Raw genomic sequence first — 15,358 nt, forward strand, 5'->3', positions numbered from 1 at the left:
GCCGATCACTCTTCCGAAACCGTCCCAACGCGAAGATCGCGAAAAGTTATTAGGAATTCATATATTTTATGTGATTTTTGGTGCACCGAAGACGTAGTTATGGCTTTTGGGAGTCGCGGCGCTGATTCTTATATAGATAATGCGCGCTAATGCTTGCGGATGCGATCATACCAGCACTAATGCACCGGATCCCATCAGAACTCCGAAGTTAAGCGTGCTTGGGCGAGAGTAGTACTAGGATGGGTGACCTCCTGGGAAGTCCTCGTGTTGCATCCCTCTTTTTTTGCGAATTATTTTTTCGGAGGTCGAAACGATGGAATTTCACCAAAAATCGCTCCGAGTCTTGTTCAAATGCCCGTTTACGCTTACAATTCACCGGTGAAAGTCGAAATTCCGGACCGAGGGCGAAATTTACGATTTTACCCTTCCCCCGTTCACCTTGTCGGAATTTCGCCGATCACTCTTCCGAAACCGTCCCAACGCGAAGATCGCGAAAAGTTATTAGGAATTCATATATTTTATGTGATTTTTGGTGCACCGAAGACGTAGTTATGGCTTTTGGGAGTCGCGGCGCTGATTCTTATATAGATAATGCGCGCTAATGCTTGCGGATGCGATCATACCAGCACTAATGCATCGGATCCCATCAGAACTCCGAAGTTAAGCGTGCTTGGGCGAGAGTAGTACTAGGATGGGTGACCTCCTGGGAAGTCCTCGTGTTGCATCCCTCTTTTTTTGCGAATTATTTTTTTCGGAGGCCGAAACGATGGAATTTCACCAAAAATCGCTCCGAGTCTTGTTCAAATGCCCGTTTACGCTTACAATTCACCGGTGAAAGTCGAAATTCCGGACCGAGGGCGAAATTTACGATTTTACCCTTCCCCCGTTCACCTTGTCGGAATTTCGCCGATCACTCTTCCGAAACCGTCCCAACGCGAAGATCGCGAAAAGTTATTAGGAATTCATATATTTTATGTGATTTTTGGTGCACCGAAGACGTAGTTATGGCTTTTGGGAGTCGCGGCGCTGATTCTTATATAGATAATGCGCGCTAATGCTTGCGGATGCAATCATACCAGCACTAATGCACCGCATCCCATCAGAACTCCGAAGTTAAGCGTGCTTGGGCGAGAGTAGTACTAGGATGGGTGACCTCCTGGGAAGTCCTCGTGTTGCATCCCTCTTTTTTTGCGAATTATTTTTTCGGAGGTCGAAACGATGGAATTTCACCAAAAATCGCTCCGAGTCTTGTTCAAATGCCCGTTTACGCTTACAATTCACCGGTGAAAGTCGAAATTCCGGACCGAGGGCGAAATTTACGATTTTACCCTTCCCCCGTTCACCTTGTCGGAATTTCGCCAATCACTCTTCCGAAACCGTCCCAACGCGAAGATCGCGAAAATTTATTAGGAATTCATATATTTTATGTGATTTTTGGTGCACCGAAGACGTAGTTATGGCTTTTGGGAGTCGCGGCGCTGATTCTTATATAGATAATGCGCGCTAATGCTTGCGGATGCGATCATACCAGCACTAATGCATCGGATCCCATCAGAACTCCGAAGTTAAGCGTGCTTGGGCGAGAGTAGTACTAGGATGGGTGACCTCCTGGGAAGTCCTCGTGTTGCATCCCTCTTTTTTTGCGAATTATTTTTTTCGGAGGCCGAAACGATGGAATTTCACCAAAAATCGATCCGAGCCATGTTCAAATGCTCGTTTACGCATACAATTCACCGGTGAAAGTCGAAATTCCGGACCGAGGGCGAAATTTACGATTTTACCCTTCCCCCGTTCACCTTGTCGGAATTTCGCCGATCACTCTTTCGAAACCGTCCCAACGCGAAGATCGCGAAAAGTTATTAGGAATTCATATATTTTATGTGATTTTTGGTGCACCGAAGACGTAGTTATGGCTTTTGGGAGTCGCGGCGTTGATTCTTATATAGATAATGCGCGCTAATGCTTCCGGATGCGATCATACCAGCACTAATGCACCGCATCCCATCAGAACTCCGAAGTTAAGCTTGCTTGGGCGAGAGTAGTACTAGGATGGGTGACCTCCTGGGATGTCCTCGTGTTGCATCCCTATTTTTTTGCGAATTATTTTTTTCGGAGGCCGAAACGATGGAATTTCACCAAAAATCGCTCCGAGTCTTGTTCAAATGCCCGTTTACGCTTACAATTCACCGGTGAAAGTCGAAATTCCGGACCGAGGGCGAAATTTACGATTTTACCCTTCCCCCGTTCACCTTGTCGGAATTTCGCCGATCACTCTTCCGAAACCGTCCCAACGCGAAGATCGCGAAAAGTTATTAGGAATTCATATATTTTATGTGATTTTTGGTGCACCGAAGACGTAGTTATGGCTTTTGGGAGTCGCGGCGCTGATTCTTATATAGATAATGCGCGCTAATGCTTGCGGATGCGATCATACCAGCACTAATGCACCGGATCCCATCAGAACTCCGAAGTTAAGCGTGCTTGGGCGAGAGTAGTACTAGGATGGGTGACCTCCTGGGAAGTCCTCGTGTTGCATCCCTCTTTTTTTGCGAATTATTTTTTCGGAGGTCGAAACGATGGAATTTCACCAAAAATCGCTCCGAGTCTTGTTCAAATGCCCGTTTACGCTTACAATTCACCGGTGAAAGTCGAAATTCCGGACCGAGGGCGAAATTTACGATTTTACCCTTCCCCCGTTCACCTTGTCGGAATTTCGCCGATCACTCTTCCGAAACCGTCCCAACGCGAAGATCGCGAAAAGTTATTAGGAATTCATATATTTTATGTGATTTTTGGTGCACCGAAGACGTAGTTATGGCTTTTGGGAGTCGCGGCGCTGATTCTTATATAGATAATGCGCGCTAATGCTTGCGGATGCGATCATACCAGCACTAATGCATCGGATCCCATCAGAACTCCGAAGTTAAGCGTGCTTGGGCGAGAGTAGTACTAGGATGGGTGACCTCCTGGGAAGTCCTCGTGTTGCATCCCTCTTTTTTTGCGAATTATTTTTTTCGGAGGCCGAAACGATGGAATTTCACCAAAAATCGCTCCGAGTCTTGTTCAAATGCCCGTTTACGCTTACAATTCACCGGTGAAAGTCGAAATTCCGGACCGAGGGCGAAATTTACGATTTTACCCTTCCCCCGTTCACCTTGTCGGAATTTCGCCGATCACTCTTCCGAAACCGTCCCAACGCGAAGATCGCGAAAAGTTATTAGGAATTCATATATTTTATGTGATTTTTGGTGCACCGAAGACGTAGTTATGGCTTTTGGGAGTCGCGGCGCTGATTCTTATATAGATAATGCGCGCTAATGCTTGCGGATGCGATCATACCAGCACTAATGCACCGCATCCCATCAGAACTCCGAAGTTAAGCGTGCTTGGGCGAGAGTAGTACTAGGATGGGTGACCTCCTGGGAAGTCCTCGTGTTGCATCCCTCTTTTTTTGCGAATTATTTTTTCGGAGGTCGAAACGATGGAATTTCACCAAAAATCGCTCCGAGTTTTGTTCAAATGCCCGTTTACGCTTACAATTCACCGGTGAAAGTCGAAATTCCGGACCGATGGCGAAATTTACGATTTTACCCTTCCCCCGTTCACCTTGTCGGAATTTCGCCGATCACTCTTCCGAAACCGTCCCAACGCGAAGATCGCGAAAAGTTATTAGGAATTCATATATTTTATGTGATTTTTGGTGCACCGAAGACGTAGTTATGGCTTTTGGGAGTCGCGGCGCTGATTCTTATATAGATAATGCGCGCTAATGCTTGCGGATGCGATCATACCAGCACTAATGCACCGGATCCCATTAGAACTCCGAAGTTAAGCGTGCTTGGGCGAGAGTAGTACTAGGATGGGTGACCTCTTGGGAAGTCCTCGTGTTGCATCCCTCTTTTTTGCGAATTATTTTTTTCGGAGGCCGAAACGATGGAATTTCACCAAAAATCGCTCCGAGTCTTGTTCAAATGCCCGTTTACGCTTACAATTCACCGGTGAAAGTCGAAATTCCGGACCGAGGGTGAAATTTACGATTTTACCCTTCCCCCGTTCACCTTGGCGGAATTTCGCCGATCACTCTTCCGAAACCGTCCCAACGCGAAGATCGCGAAAAGTTATTAGGAATTCATATATTTTATGTGATTTTTGGTGCACCGAAGACGTAGTTATGGCTTTTGGGAGTCGCGGCGTTGATTCTTATATAGATAATGCGCGCTAATGCTTGCGGATGCGATCATACCAGCACTAATGCATCGGATCCCATCAGAACTCCGAAGTTAAGCGTGCTTGGGCGAGAGTAGTACTAGGATGGGTGACCTCCTGGGAAGTCCTCGTGTTGCATCCCTCTTTTTTTGCGAATTATTTTTTTCGGAGGCCGAAACGATGGAATTTCACCAAAAATCGATCCGAGCCTTGTTCAAATGCTCGTTTACGCATACAATTCACCGGTGAAAGTCGAAATTCCGGACCGAGGGCGAAATTTACGATTTTACCCTTCCCCCGTTCACCTTGTCGGAATTTCGCCGATCACTCTTTCGAAACCGTCCCAACGCGAAGATCGCGAAAAGTTATTAGGAATTCATATATTTTATGTGATTTTTGGTGCACCGAAGACTTAGTTATGGCTTTTGGGAGTCGCGGCGTTGATTCTTATATAGATAATGCGCGCTAATGCTTCCGGATGCGATCATACCAGCACTAATGCACCGCATCCCATCAGAACTCCGAAGTTAAGCGTGCTTGGGCGAGAGTAGTACTAGGATGGGTGACCTCCTGGGATGTCCTCGTGTTGCATCCCTCTTTTTTTGCGAATTATTTTTTTCGGAGGCCGAAACGATGGAATTTCACCAAAAATCGCTCCGAGTCTTGTTCAAATGCCCGTTTACGCTTACAATTCACCGGTGAAAGTCGAAATTCCGGACCGAGGGCGAAATTTACGATTTTACCCTTCCCCCGTTCACCTTGTCGGAATTTCGCCGATCACTCTTCCGAAACCGTCCCAACGCGAAGATCGCGAAAAGTTATTAGGAATTCATATATTTTATGTGATTTTTGGTGCACCGAAGACGTAGTTATGGCTTTTGGGAGTCGCGGCGCTGATTCTTATATAGATAATGCGCGCTAATGCTTGCGGATGCGATCATACCAGCACTAATGCACCGCATCCCATCAGAACTCCGAAGTTAAGCGTGCTTGGGCGAGAGTAGTACTAGGATGGGTGACCTCCTGGGAAGTCCTCGTGTTGCATCCCTCTTTTTTTGCGAATTATTTTTTCGGAGGTCGAAACGATGGAATTTCACCAAAAATCGCTCCGAGTCTTGTTCAAATGCCCGTTTACGCTTACAATTCACCGGTGAAAGTCGAAATTCCGGACCGAGGGCGAAATTTACGATTTTACCCTTCCCCCGTTCACCTTGTCGGAATTTCGCCAATCACTCTTCCGAAACCGTCCCAACGCGAAGATCGCGAAAATTTATTAGGAATTCATATATTTTATGTGATTTTTGGTGCACCGAAGACGTAGTTATGACTTTTGGGAGTCGCGGCGCTGATTCTTATATAGATAATGCGCGCTAATGCTTGCGGATGCGATCATACCAGCACTAATGCATCGGATCCCATCAGAACTCCGAAGTTAAGCGTGCTTGGGCGAGAGTAGTACTAGGATGGGTGACCTCCTGGGAAGTCCTCGTGTTGCATCCCTCTTTTTTTGCGAATTATTTTTTTCGGAGGCCGAAACGATGGAATTTCACCAAAAATCGATCCGAGCCATGTTCAAATGCTCGTTTACGCATACAATTCACCGGTGAAAGTCGAAATTCCGGACCGAGGGCGAAATTTACGATTTTACCCTTCCCCCGTTCACCTTGTCGGAATTTCGCCGATCACTCTTTCGAAACCGTCCCAACGCGAAGATCGCGAAAAGTTATTAGGAATTCATATATTTTATGTGATTTTTGGTGCACCGAACACGTAGTTATGGCTTTTGGGAGTCGCGGCGTTGATTCTTATATAGATAATGCGCGCTAATGCTTCCGGATGCGATCATACCAGCACTAATGCACCGCATCCCATCAGAACTCCGAAGTTAAGCTTGCTTGGGCGAGAGTAGTACTAGGATGGGTGACCTCCTGGGATGTCCTCGTGTTGCATCCCTATTTTTTTGCGAATTATTTTTTTCGGAGGCCGAAACGATGGAATTTCACCAAAAATCGCTCCGAGTCTTGTTCAAATGCCCGTTTACGCTTACAATTCACCGGTGAAAGTCGAAATTCCGGACCGAGGGCGAAATTTACGATTTTACCCTTCCCCCGTTCACCTTGTCGGAATTTCGCCGATCACTCTTCCGAAACCGTCCCAACGCGAAGATCGCGAAAAGTTATTAGGAATTCATATATTTTATGTGATTTTTGGTGCACCGAAGACGTAGTTATGGCTTTTGGGAGTCGCGGCGCTGATTCTTATATAGATAATGCGCGCTAATGCTTGCGGATGCGATCATACCAGCACTAATGCACCGGATCCCATCAGAACTCCGAAGTTAAGCGTGCTTGGGCGAGAGTAGTACTAGGATGGGTGACCTCCTGGGAAGTCCTCGTGTTGCATCCCTCTTTTTTTGCGAATTATTTTTTCGGAGGTCGAAACGATGGAATTTCACCAAAAATCGCTCCGAGTCTTGTTCAAATGCCCGTTTACGCTTACAATTCACCGGTGAAAGTCGAAATTCCGGACCGAGGGCGAAATTTACGATTTTACCCTTCCCCCGTTCACCTTGTCGGAATTTCGCCGATCACTCTTCCGAAACCGTCCCAACGCGAAGATCGCGAAAAGTTATTAGGAATTCATATATTTTATGTGATTTTTGGTGCACCGAAGACGTAGTTATGGCTTTTGGGAGTCGCGGCGCTGATTCTTATATAGATAATGCGCGCTAATGCTTGCGGATGCGATCATACCAGCACTAATGCATCGGATCCCATCAGAACTCCGAAGTTAAGCGTGCTTGGGCGAGAGTAGTACTAGGATGGGTGACCTCCTGGGAAGTCCTCGTGTTGCATCCCTCTTTTTTTGCGAATTATTTTTTTCGGAGGCCGAAACGATGGAATTTCACCAAAAATCGCTCCGAGTCTTGTTCAAATGCCCGTTTACGCTTACAATTCACCGGTGAAAGTCGAAATTCCGGACCGAGGGCGAAATTTACGATTTTACCCTTCCCCCGTTCACCTTGTCGGAATTTCGCCGATCACTCTTCCGAAACCGTCCCAACGCGAAGATCGCGAAAAGTTATTAGGAATTCATATATTTTATGTGATTTTTGGTGCACCGAAGACGTAGTTATGGCTTTTGGGAGTCGCGGCGCTGATTCTTATATAGATAATGCGCGCTAATGCTTGCGGATGCAATCATACCAGCACTAATGCACCGCATCCCATCAGAACTCCGAAGTTAAGCGTGCTTGGGCGAGAGTAGTACTAGGATGGGTGACCTCCTGGGAAGTCCTCGTGTTGCATCCCTCTTTTTTTGCGAATTATTTTTTCGGAGGTCGAAACGATGGAATTTCACCAAAAATCGCTCCGAGTCTTGTTCAAATGCCCGTTTACGCTTACAATTCACCGGTGAAAGTCGAAATTCCGGACCGAGGGCGAAATTTACGATTTTACCCTTCCCCCGTTCACCTTGTCGGAATTTCGCCAATCACTCTTCCGAAACCGTCCCAACGCGAAGATCGCGAAAATTTATTAGGAATTCATATATTTTATGTGATTTTTGGTGCACCGAAGACGTAGTTATGGCTTTTGGGAGTCGCGGCGCTGATTCTTATATAGATAATGCGCGCTAATGCTTGCGGATGCGATCATACCAGCACTAATGCATCGGATCCCATCAGAACTCCGAAGTTAAGCGTGCTTGGGCGAGAGTAGTACTAGGATGGGTGACCTCCTGGGAAGTCCTCGTGTTGCATCCCTCTTTTTTTGCGAATTATTTTTTTCGGAGGCCGAAACGATGGAATTTCACCAAAAATCGATCCGAGCCATGTTCAAATGCTCGTTTACGCATACAATTCACCGGTGAAAGTCGAAATTCCGGACCGAGGGCGAAATTTACGATTTTACCCTTCCCCCGTTCACCTTGTCGGAATTTCGCCGATCACTCTTTCGAAACCGTCCCAACGCGAAGATCGCGAAAAGTTATTAGGAATTCATATATTTTATGTGATTTTTGGTGCACCGAACACGTAGTTATGGCTTTTGGGAGTCGCGGCGTTGATTCTTATATAGATAATGCGCGCTAATGCTTCCGGATGCGATCATACCAGCACTAATGCACCGCATCCCATCAGAACTCCGAAGTTAAGCTTGCTTGGGCGAGAGTAGTACTAGGATGGGTGACCTCCTGGGATGTCCTCGTGTTGCATCCCTATTTTTTTGCGAATTATTTTTTTCGGAGGCCGAAACGATGGAATTTCACCAAAAATCGCTCCGAGTCTTGTTCAAATGCCCGTTTACGCTTACAATTCACCGGTGAAAGTCGAAATTCCGGACCGAGGGCGAAATTTACGATTTTACCCTTCCCCCGTTCACCTTGTCGGAATTTCGCCGATCACTCTTCCGAAACCGTCCCAACGCGAAGATCGCGAAAAGTTATTAGGAATTCATATATTTTATGTGATTTTTGGTGCACCGAAGACGTAGTTATGGCTTTTGGGAGTCGCGGCGCTGATTCTTATATAGATAATGCGCGCTAATGCTTGCGGATGCGATCATACCAGCACTAATGCACCGGATCCCATCAGAACTCCGAAGTTAAGCGTGCTTGGGCGAGAGTAGTACTAGGATGGGTGACCTCCTGGGAAGTCCTCGTGTTGCATCCCTCTTTTTTTGCGAATTATTTTTTCGGAGGTCGAAACGATGGAATTTCACCAAAAATCGCTCCGAGTCTTGTTCAAATGCCCGTTTACGCTTACAATTCACCGGTGAAAGTCGAAATTCCGGACCGAGGGCGAAATTTACGATTTTACCCTTCCCCCGTTCACCTTGTCGGAATTTCGCCGATCACTCTTCCGAAACCGTCCCAACGCGAAGATCGCGAAAAGTTATTAGGAATTCATATATTTTATGTGATTTTTGGTGCACCGAAGACGTAGTTATGGCTTTTGGGAGTCGCGGCGCTGATTCTTATATAGATAATGCGCGCTAATGCTTGCGGATGCGATCATACCAGCACTAATGCATCGGATCCCATCAGAACTCCGAAGTTAAGCGTGCTTGGGCGAGAGTAGTACTAGGATGGGTGACCTCCTGGGAAGTCCTCGTGTTGCATCCCTCTTTTTTTGCGAATTATTTTTTTCGGAGGCCGAAACGATGGAATTTCACCAAAAATCGCTCCGAGTCTTGTTCAAATGCCCGTTTACGCTTACAATTCACCGGTGAAAGTCGAAATTCCGGACCGAGGGCGAAATTTACGATTTTACCCTTCCCCCGTTCACCATGTCGGAATTTCGCCGATCACTCTTCCGAAACCGTCCCAACGCGAAGATCGCGAAAAGTTATTAGGAATTCATATATTTTATGTGATTTTTGGTGCACCGAAGACGTAGTTATGGCTTTTGGGAGTCGCGGCGCTGATTCTTATATAGATAATGCGCGCTAATGCTTGCGGATGCAATCATACCAGCACTAATGCACCGCATCCCATCAGAACTCCGAAGTTAAGCGTGCTTGGGCGAGAGTAGTACTAGGATGGGTGACCTCCTGGGAAGTCCTCGTGTTGCATCCCTCTTTTTTTGCGAATTATTTTTTCGGAGGTCGAAACGATAGAATTTCACCAAAAATCGCTCCGAGTCTTGTTCAAATGCCCGTTTACGCTTACAATTCACCGGTGAAAGTCGAAATTCCGGACCGAGGGCGAAATTTACGATTTTACCCTTCCCCCGTTCACCTTGTCGGAATTTCGCCAATCACTCTTCCGAAACCGTCCCAACGCGAAGATCGCGAAAATTTATTAGGAATTCATATATTTTATGTGATTTTTGGTGCACCGAAGACGTAGTTATGGCTTTTGGGAGTCGCGGCGCTGATTCTTATATAGATAATGCGCGCTAATGCTTGCGGATGCGATCATACCAGCACTAATGCATCGGATCCCATCAGAACTCCGAAGTTAAGCGTGCTTGGGCGAGAGTAGTACTAGGATGGGTGACCTCCTGGGAAGTCCTCGTGTTGCATCCCTCTTTTTTTGCGAATTATTTTTTTCGGAGGCCGAAACGATGGAATTTCACCAAAAATCGATCCGAGCCATGTTCAAATGCTCGTTTACGCATACAATTCACCGGTGAAAGTCGAAATTCCGGACCGAGGGCGAAATTTACGATTTTACCCTTCCCCCGTTCACCTTGTCGGAATTTCGCCGATCACTCTTTCGAAACCGTCCCAACGCGAAGATCGCGAAAAGTTATTAGGAATTCATATATTTTATGTGATTTTTGGTGCACCGAAGACGTAGTTATGGCTTTTGGGAGTCGCGGCGTTGATTCTTATATAGATAATGCGCGCTAATGCTTCCGGATGCGATCATACCAGCACTAATGCACCGCATCCCATCAGAACTCCGAAGTTAAGCTTGCTTGGGCGAGAGTAGTACTAGGATGGGTGACCTCCTGGGATGTCCTCGTGTTGCATCCCTATTTTTTTGCGAATTATTTTTTTCGGAGGCCGAAACGATGGAATTTCACCAAAAATCGCTCCGAGTCTTGTTCAAATGCCCGTTTACGCTTACAATTCACCGGTGAAAGTCGAAATTCCGGACCGAGGGCGAAATTTACGATTTTACCCTTCCCCCGTTCACCTTGTCGGAATTTCGCCGATCACTCTTCCGAAACCGTCCCAACGCGAAGATCGCGAAAAGTTATTAGGAATTCATATATTTTATGTGATTTTTGGTGCACCGAAGACGTAGTTATGGCTTTTGGGAGTCGCGGCGCTGATTCTTATATAGATAATGCGCGCTAATGCTTGCGGATGCGATCATACCAGCACTAATGCACCGGATCCCATCAGAACTCCGAAGTTAAGCGTGCTTGGGCGAGAGTAGTACTAGGATGGGTGACCTCCTGGGAAGTCCTCGTGTTGCATCCCTCTTTTTTTGCGAATTATTTTTTCGGAGGTCGAAACGATGGAATTTCACCAAAAATCGCTCCGAGTCTTGTTCAAATGCCCGTTTACGCTTACAATTCACCGGTGAAAGTCGAAATTCCGGACCGAGGGCGAAATTTACGATTTTACCCTTCCCCCGTTCACCTTGTCGGAATTTCGCCGATCACTCTTCCGAAACCGTCCCAACGCGAAGATCGCGAAAAGTTATTAGGAATTCATATATTTTATGTGATTTTTGGTGCACCGAAGACGTAGTTATGGCTTTTGGGAGTCGCGGCGCTGATTCTTATATAGATAATGCGCGCTAATGCTTGCGGATGCGTTCATACCAGCACTAATGCATCGGATCCCATCAGAACTCCGAAGTTAAGCGTGCTTGGGCGAGAGTAGTACTAGGATGGGTGACCTCCTGGGAAGTCCTCGTGTTGCATCCCTCTTTTTTTGCGAATTATTTTTTTCGGAGGCCGAAACGATGGAATTTCACCAAAAATCGCTCCGAGTCTTGTTCAAATGCCCGTTTACGCTTACAATTCACCGGTGAAAGTCGAAATTCCGGACCGAGGGCGAAATTTACGATTTTACCCTTCCCCCGTTCACCTTGTCGGAATTTCGCCGATCACTCTTCCGAAACCGTCCCAACGCGAAGATCGCGAAAAGTTATTAGGAATTCATATATTTTATGTGATTTTTGGTGCACCGAAGACGTAGTTATGGCTTTTGGGAGTCGCGGCGCTGATTCTTATATAGATAATGCGCGCTAATGCTTGCGGATGCGATCATACCAGCACTAATGCACCGCATCCCATCAGAACTCCGAAGTTAAGCGTGCTTGGGCGAGAGTAGTACTAGGATGGGTGACCTCCTGGGAAGTCCTCGTGTTGCATCCCTCTTTTTTTGCGAATTATTTTTTCGGAGGTCGAAACGATGGAATTTCACCAAAAATCGCTCCGAGTCTTGTTCAAATGCCCGTTTACGCTTACAATTCACCGGTGAAAGTCGAAATTCCGGACCGAGGGCGAAATTTACGATTTTACCCTTCCCCCGTTCACCTTGTCGGAATTTCGCCAATCACTCTTCCGAAACCGTCCCAACGCGAAGATCGCGAAAATTTATTAGGAATTCATATATTTTATGTGATTTTTGGTGCACCGAAGACGTAGTTATGGCTTTTGGGAGTCGCGGCGCTGATTCTTATATAGATAATGCGCGCTAATGCTTGCGGATGCGATCATACCAGCACTAATGCATCGGATCCCATCAGAACTCCGAAGTTAAGCGTGCTTGGGCGAGAGTAGTACTAGGATGGGTGACCTCCTGGGAAGTCCTCGTGTTGCATCCCTCTTTTTTTGCGAATTATTTTTTTCGGAGGCCGAAACGATGGAATTTCACCAAAAATCGATCCGAGCCATGTTCAAATGCTCGTTTACGCATACAATTCACCGGTGAAAGTCGAAATTCCGGACCGAGGGCGAAATTTACGATTTTACCCTTCCCCCGTTCACCTTGTCGGAATTTCGCCGATCACTCTTTCGAAACCGTCCCAACGCGAAGATCGCGAAAAGTTATTAGGAATTCATATATTTTATGTGATTTTTGGTGCACCGAAGACGTAGTTATGGCTTTTGGGAGTCGCGGCGTTGATTCTTATATAGATAATGCGCGCTAATGCTTCCGGATGCGATCATACCAGCACTAATGCACCGCATCCCATCAGAACTCCGAAGTTAAGCTTGCTTGGGCGAGAGTAGTACTAGGATGGGTGACCTCCTGGGATGTCCTCGTGTTGCATCCCTATTTTTTTGCGAATTATTTTTTTCGGAGGCCGAAACGATGGAATTTCACCAAAAATCGCTCCGAGTCTTGTTCAAATGCCCGTTTACGCTTACAATTCACCGGTGAAAGTCGAAATTCCGGACCGAGGGCGAAATTTACGATTTTACCCTTCCCCCGTTCACCTTGTCGGAATTTCGCCGATCACTCTTCCGAAACCGTCCCAACGCGAAGATCGCGAAAAGTTATTAGGAATTCATATATTTTATGTGATTTTTGGTGCACCGAAGACGTAGTTATGGCTTTTGGGAGTCGCGGCGCTGATTCTTATATAGATAATGCGCGCTAATGCTTGCGGATGCGATCATACCAGCACTAATGCACCGGATCCCATCAGAACTCCGAAGTTAAGCGTGCTTGGGCGAGAGTAGTACTAGGATGGGTGACCTCCTGGGAAGTCCTCGTGTTGCATCCCTCTTTTTTTGCGAATTATTTTTTCGGAGGTCGAAACGATGGAATTTCACCAAAAATCGCTCCGAGTCTTGTTCAAATGCCCGTTTACGCTTACAATTCACCGGTGAAAGTCGAAATTCCGGACCGAGGGCGAAATTTACGATTTTACCCTTCCCCCGTTCACCTTGTCGGAATTTCGCCGATCACTCTTCCGAAACCGTCCCAACGCGAAGATCGCGAAAAGTTATTAGGAATTCATATATTTTATGTGATTTTTGGTGCACCGAAGACGTAGTTATGGCTTTTGGGAGTCGCGGCGCTGATTCTTATATAGATAATGCGCGCTAATGCTTGCGGATGCGATCATACCAGCACTAATGCATCGGATCCCATCAGAACTCCGAAGTTAAGCGTGCTTGGGCGAGAGTAGTACTAGGATGGGTGACCTCCTGGGAAGTCCTCGTGTTGCATCCCTCTTTTTTTGCGAATTATTTTTTTCGGAGGCCGAAACGATGGAATTTCACCAAAAATCGCTCCGAGTCTTGTTCAAATGCCCGTTTACGCTTACAATTCACCGGTGAAAGTCGAAATTCCGGACCGAGGGCGAAATTTACGATTTTACCCTTCCCCCGTTCACCTTGTCGGAATTTCGCCGATCACTCTTCCGAAACCGTCCCAACGCGAAGATCGCGAAAAGTTATTAGGAATTCATATATTTTATGTGATTTTTGGTGCACCGAAGACGTAGTTATGGCTTTTGGGAGTCGCGGCGCTGATTCTTATATAGATAATGCGCGCTAATGCTTGCGGATGCGATCATACCAGCACTAATGCACCGCATCCCATCAGAACTCCGAAGTTAAGCGTGCTTGGGCGAGAGTAGTACTAGGATGGGTGACCTCCTGGGAAGTCCTCGTGTTGCATCCCTCTTTTTTTGCGAATTATTTTTTCGGAGGTCGAAACGATGGAATTTCACCAAAAATCGCTCCGAGTTTTGTTCAAATGCCCGTTTACGCTTACAATTCACCGGTGAAAGTCGAAATTCCGGACCGATGGCGAAATTTACGATTTTACCCTTCCCCCGTTCACCTTGTCGGAATTTCGCCGATCACTCTTCCGAAACCGTCCCAACGCGAAGATCGCGAAAAGTTATTAGGAATTCATATATTTTATGTGATTTTTGGTGCACCGAAGACGTAGTTATGGCTTTTGGGAGTCGCGGCGCTGATTCTTATATAGATAATGCGCGCTAATGCTTGCGGATGCGATCATACCAGCACTAATGCACCGGATCCCATTAGAACTCCGAAGTTAAGCGTGCTTGGGCGAGAGTAGTACTAGGATGGGTGACCTCTTGGGAAGTCCTCGTGTTGCATCCCTCTTTTTTGCGAATTATTTTTTTCGGAGGCCGAAACGATGGAATTTCACCAAAAATCGCTCCGAGTCTTGTTCAAATGCCCGTTTACGCTTACAATTCACCGGTGAAAGTCGAAATTCCGGACCGAGGGTGAAATTTACGATTTTACCCTTCCCCCGTTCACCTTGGCGGAATTTCGCCGATCACTCTTCCGAAACCGTCCCAACGCGAAGATCGCGAAAAGTTATTAGGAATTCATATATTTTATGTGATTTTTGGTGCACCGAAGACGTAGTTATGGCTTTTGGGAGTCGCGGCGTTGATTCTTATATAGATAATGCGCGCTAATGCTTGCGGATGCGATCATACCAGCACTAATGCATCGGATCCCATCAGAACTCCGAAGTTAAGCGTGCTTGGGCGAGAGTAGTACTAGGATGGGTGACCTCCTGGGAAGTCCTCGTGTTGCATCCCTCTTTTTTTGCGAATTATTTTTTTCGGAGGCCGAAACGATGGAATTTCACCAAAAATCGATCCGAGCCTTGTTCAAATGCTCGTTTACGCATACAATTCACCGGTGAAAGTCGAAATTCCGGACCGAGGGCGAAATTTACGATTTTAC

The 15,358-nt window shown here is 46.5% G+C and overlaps 29 non-coding genes and 5 pseudogenes across 29 annotated transcripts; all 34 read left to right on the forward strand.

The window, feature by feature from the left end:
* Positions 1–157: 157 nt before the first annotated feature.
* Positions 158–276, forward strand: LOC149395716 (5S ribosomal RNA). The gene has a single exon (XR_016297317.1). It is a non-coding gene; the product is annotated as a 5S ribosomal RNA (ribosomal RNA).
* Positions 277–609: 333 nt separating this feature from the next.
* On the forward strand, positions 610–728 carry LOC149395717 (5S ribosomal RNA). Its single transcript, XR_016298132.1, has one exon. It is a non-coding gene; the product is annotated as a 5S ribosomal RNA (ribosomal RNA).
* Positions 729–1,062: 334 nt separating this feature from the next.
* On the forward strand, positions 1,063–1,181 carry LOC149395718 (5S ribosomal RNA). Its single transcript, XR_016298891.1, has one exon. It is a non-coding gene; the product is annotated as a 5S ribosomal RNA (ribosomal RNA).
* Positions 1,182–1,514: 333 nt separating this feature from the next.
* On the forward strand, positions 1,515–1,633 carry LOC149395719 (5S ribosomal RNA). The gene has a single exon (XR_016298134.1). It is a non-coding gene; the product is annotated as a 5S ribosomal RNA (ribosomal RNA).
* Positions 1,634–1,967: 334 nt separating this feature from the next.
* Positions 1,968–2,086, forward strand: LOC149395720 (5S ribosomal RNA; annotated as a pseudogene).
* Positions 2,087–2,420: 334 nt separating this feature from the next.
* On the forward strand, positions 2,421–2,539 carry LOC149395721 (5S ribosomal RNA). Its single transcript, XR_016297329.1, has one exon. It is a non-coding gene; the product is annotated as a 5S ribosomal RNA (ribosomal RNA).
* A 333-nt stretch (positions 2,540–2,872) lies between these two features.
* Positions 2,873–2,991, forward strand: LOC149395722 (5S ribosomal RNA). The gene has a single exon (XR_016298135.1). It is a non-coding gene; the product is annotated as a 5S ribosomal RNA (ribosomal RNA).
* Positions 2,992–3,325: 334 nt separating this feature from the next.
* On the forward strand, positions 3,326–3,444 carry LOC149395723 (5S ribosomal RNA). The gene has a single exon (XR_016298779.1). It is a non-coding gene; the product is annotated as a 5S ribosomal RNA (ribosomal RNA).
* A 333-nt stretch (positions 3,445–3,777) lies between these two features.
* LOC149395724 (5S ribosomal RNA) lies at positions 3,778–3,896 on the forward strand. The gene has a single exon (XR_016297716.1). It is a non-coding gene; the product is annotated as a 5S ribosomal RNA (ribosomal RNA).
* A 333-nt stretch (positions 3,897–4,229) lies between these two features.
* Positions 4,230–4,348, forward strand: LOC149395725 (5S ribosomal RNA). The gene has a single exon (XR_016298136.1). It is a non-coding gene; the product is annotated as a 5S ribosomal RNA (ribosomal RNA).
* Positions 4,349–4,682: 334 nt separating this feature from the next.
* On the forward strand, positions 4,683–4,801 carry LOC149395726 (5S ribosomal RNA). Its single transcript, XR_016299102.1, has one exon. It is a non-coding gene; the product is annotated as a 5S ribosomal RNA (ribosomal RNA).
* Positions 4,802–5,135: 334 nt separating this feature from the next.
* On the forward strand, positions 5,136–5,254 carry LOC149395727 (5S ribosomal RNA). Its single transcript, XR_016298780.1, has one exon. It is a non-coding gene; the product is annotated as a 5S ribosomal RNA (ribosomal RNA).
* A 333-nt stretch (positions 5,255–5,587) lies between these two features.
* On the forward strand, positions 5,588–5,706 carry LOC149395728 (5S ribosomal RNA). Its single transcript, XR_016298137.1, has one exon. It is a non-coding gene; the product is annotated as a 5S ribosomal RNA (ribosomal RNA).
* Positions 5,707–6,040: 334 nt separating this feature from the next.
* On the forward strand, positions 6,041–6,159 carry LOC149395729 (5S ribosomal RNA; annotated as a pseudogene).
* A 334-nt stretch (positions 6,160–6,493) lies between these two features.
* LOC149395730 (5S ribosomal RNA) lies at positions 6,494–6,612 on the forward strand. The gene has a single exon (XR_016297342.1). It is a non-coding gene; the product is annotated as a 5S ribosomal RNA (ribosomal RNA).
* A 333-nt stretch (positions 6,613–6,945) lies between these two features.
* On the forward strand, positions 6,946–7,064 carry LOC149395731 (5S ribosomal RNA). Its single transcript, XR_016298138.1, has one exon. It is a non-coding gene; the product is annotated as a 5S ribosomal RNA (ribosomal RNA).
* Positions 7,065–7,398: 334 nt separating this feature from the next.
* Positions 7,399–7,517, forward strand: LOC149395732 (5S ribosomal RNA). The gene has a single exon (XR_016298892.1). It is a non-coding gene; the product is annotated as a 5S ribosomal RNA (ribosomal RNA).
* A 333-nt stretch (positions 7,518–7,850) lies between these two features.
* Positions 7,851–7,969, forward strand: LOC149395733 (5S ribosomal RNA). The gene has a single exon (XR_016298139.1). It is a non-coding gene; the product is annotated as a 5S ribosomal RNA (ribosomal RNA).
* Positions 7,970–8,303: 334 nt separating this feature from the next.
* On the forward strand, positions 8,304–8,422 carry LOC149395734 (5S ribosomal RNA; annotated as a pseudogene).
* A 334-nt stretch (positions 8,423–8,756) lies between these two features.
* On the forward strand, positions 8,757–8,875 carry LOC149395735 (5S ribosomal RNA). The gene has a single exon (XR_016297355.1). It is a non-coding gene; the product is annotated as a 5S ribosomal RNA (ribosomal RNA).
* Positions 8,876–9,208: 333 nt separating this feature from the next.
* Positions 9,209–9,327, forward strand: LOC149395736 (5S ribosomal RNA). Its single transcript, XR_016298140.1, has one exon. It is a non-coding gene; the product is annotated as a 5S ribosomal RNA (ribosomal RNA).
* A 334-nt stretch (positions 9,328–9,661) lies between these two features.
* Positions 9,662–9,780, forward strand: LOC149395737 (5S ribosomal RNA). The gene has a single exon (XR_016298893.1). It is a non-coding gene; the product is annotated as a 5S ribosomal RNA (ribosomal RNA).
* Positions 9,781–10,113: 333 nt separating this feature from the next.
* Positions 10,114–10,232, forward strand: LOC149395738 (5S ribosomal RNA). The gene has a single exon (XR_016298141.1). It is a non-coding gene; the product is annotated as a 5S ribosomal RNA (ribosomal RNA).
* Positions 10,233–10,566: 334 nt separating this feature from the next.
* LOC149395739 (5S ribosomal RNA) lies at positions 10,567–10,685 on the forward strand (annotated as a pseudogene).
* A 334-nt stretch (positions 10,686–11,019) lies between these two features.
* Positions 11,020–11,138, forward strand: LOC149395740 (5S ribosomal RNA). Its single transcript, XR_016297368.1, has one exon. It is a non-coding gene; the product is annotated as a 5S ribosomal RNA (ribosomal RNA).
* Positions 11,139–11,471: 333 nt separating this feature from the next.
* On the forward strand, positions 11,472–11,590 carry LOC149395741 (5S ribosomal RNA). The gene has a single exon (XR_016298704.1). It is a non-coding gene; the product is annotated as a 5S ribosomal RNA (ribosomal RNA).
* Positions 11,591–11,924: 334 nt separating this feature from the next.
* Positions 11,925–12,043, forward strand: LOC149395742 (5S ribosomal RNA). The gene has a single exon (XR_016298781.1). It is a non-coding gene; the product is annotated as a 5S ribosomal RNA (ribosomal RNA).
* Positions 12,044–12,376: 333 nt separating this feature from the next.
* LOC149395743 (5S ribosomal RNA) lies at positions 12,377–12,495 on the forward strand. The gene has a single exon (XR_016298142.1). It is a non-coding gene; the product is annotated as a 5S ribosomal RNA (ribosomal RNA).
* A 334-nt stretch (positions 12,496–12,829) lies between these two features.
* Positions 12,830–12,948, forward strand: LOC149395744 (5S ribosomal RNA; annotated as a pseudogene).
* Positions 12,949–13,282: 334 nt separating this feature from the next.
* Positions 13,283–13,401, forward strand: LOC149395745 (5S ribosomal RNA). The gene has a single exon (XR_016297382.1). It is a non-coding gene; the product is annotated as a 5S ribosomal RNA (ribosomal RNA).
* A 333-nt stretch (positions 13,402–13,734) lies between these two features.
* LOC149395746 (5S ribosomal RNA) lies at positions 13,735–13,853 on the forward strand. The gene has a single exon (XR_016298143.1). It is a non-coding gene; the product is annotated as a 5S ribosomal RNA (ribosomal RNA).
* A 334-nt stretch (positions 13,854–14,187) lies between these two features.
* LOC149395747 (5S ribosomal RNA) lies at positions 14,188–14,306 on the forward strand. Its single transcript, XR_016298782.1, has one exon. It is a non-coding gene; the product is annotated as a 5S ribosomal RNA (ribosomal RNA).
* A 333-nt stretch (positions 14,307–14,639) lies between these two features.
* LOC149395748 (5S ribosomal RNA) lies at positions 14,640–14,758 on the forward strand. Its single transcript, XR_016297717.1, has one exon. It is a non-coding gene; the product is annotated as a 5S ribosomal RNA (ribosomal RNA).
* A 333-nt stretch (positions 14,759–15,091) lies between these two features.
* Positions 15,092–15,210, forward strand: LOC149395749 (5S ribosomal RNA). Its single transcript, XR_016298145.1, has one exon. It is a non-coding gene; the product is annotated as a 5S ribosomal RNA (ribosomal RNA).
* Positions 15,211–15,358: the final 148 nt, after the last annotated feature.

Source organism: Urtica dioica, chromosome 5 (genome assembly GCF_054948205.1).
Source record: "Urtica dioica subsp. dioica isolate 48M chromosome 5, U.dioica_male_clone48M_v1_H2, whole genome shotgun sequence".
Lineage (NCBI taxonomy): Eukaryota > Viridiplantae > Streptophyta > Magnoliopsida > Rosales > Urticaceae > Urtica > Urtica dioica.